Genomic DNA, 888 nt, shown 5'->3' with positions numbered 1-888 from the left:
AACAGGGAATATCGTGACGAATACAGGGATTAGCGACCGCAACGTAGTTTCTGCTACGGCGAATACCATAACACCAACAACCATCAAAAATAATCGCAAAGTATATCTATTCAAAAAAGTTGATAAAAATGCTCCTAACGCCTAACGCCCTAATTTTACGATTAAGACTACCATCTAAAATCTTTAATTATGTATGTACGGAATTCCAACAAATGTTCTTACCATAGAAATAGTTAAATAAAGGATAACTGTCTGCTCTGCATCATGCACCGGTTTTAGATCGTGATAATTAAAAAACATTACCTAAATATTTTATTTTAAATCTCTTCTGTCTGCTACATGATGAGGCTTGTTTGTATCTTTATGTTTATATTTGTGTGGCAATAATATATAGCGAAAGTGTGATCACGAGATTCTTAAGGCTGTGACTGAATGTGAGTAATGCAAGTGCTAATGTCAAATAAAGGCGATTCTTCATGTGCAGCTCGATTACTCGGTGATGTGCAACGTAGAATGCCTGGAGGCTCTTCCATTTCTGTCTATCCTGAGTTTCCAGTTACCAGTTCAGTTGACTTTCTAAAGTGTCTGTTCCATCTGTGCGGTCGTCTTCCCCTTGCATCCCCCATCATTAAGTAATTTAACTGCCAAGCTATTGAGGAATGCCTTTAATTGAAGCTTGCTCTTGTACTATGCACAGTTTTTGGTAAATGGGGCACCAGACTAGCACTGTTCTTCGAGCAACATGACCAGCCAACTGCCATTTCAAGGTATTCATGCTTTCCATTACGTTGTCTGTTTGATATGAACTGTTTCCGTTCTGACTTTCTTTGTGTAACTCAACACTGGTCTTTCCAGTCCTCTTTTGGGTTACTATTATTTTTGTAACAA

Source organism: Schistocerca gregaria, chromosome 6, assembly GCF_023897955.1.
Source record: "Schistocerca gregaria isolate iqSchGreg1 chromosome 6, iqSchGreg1.2, whole genome shotgun sequence".
NCBI lineage: Eukaryota > Metazoa > Arthropoda > Insecta > Orthoptera > Acrididae > Schistocerca > Schistocerca gregaria.
Note: the sequence above shows the minus strand (reverse complement) of the source record.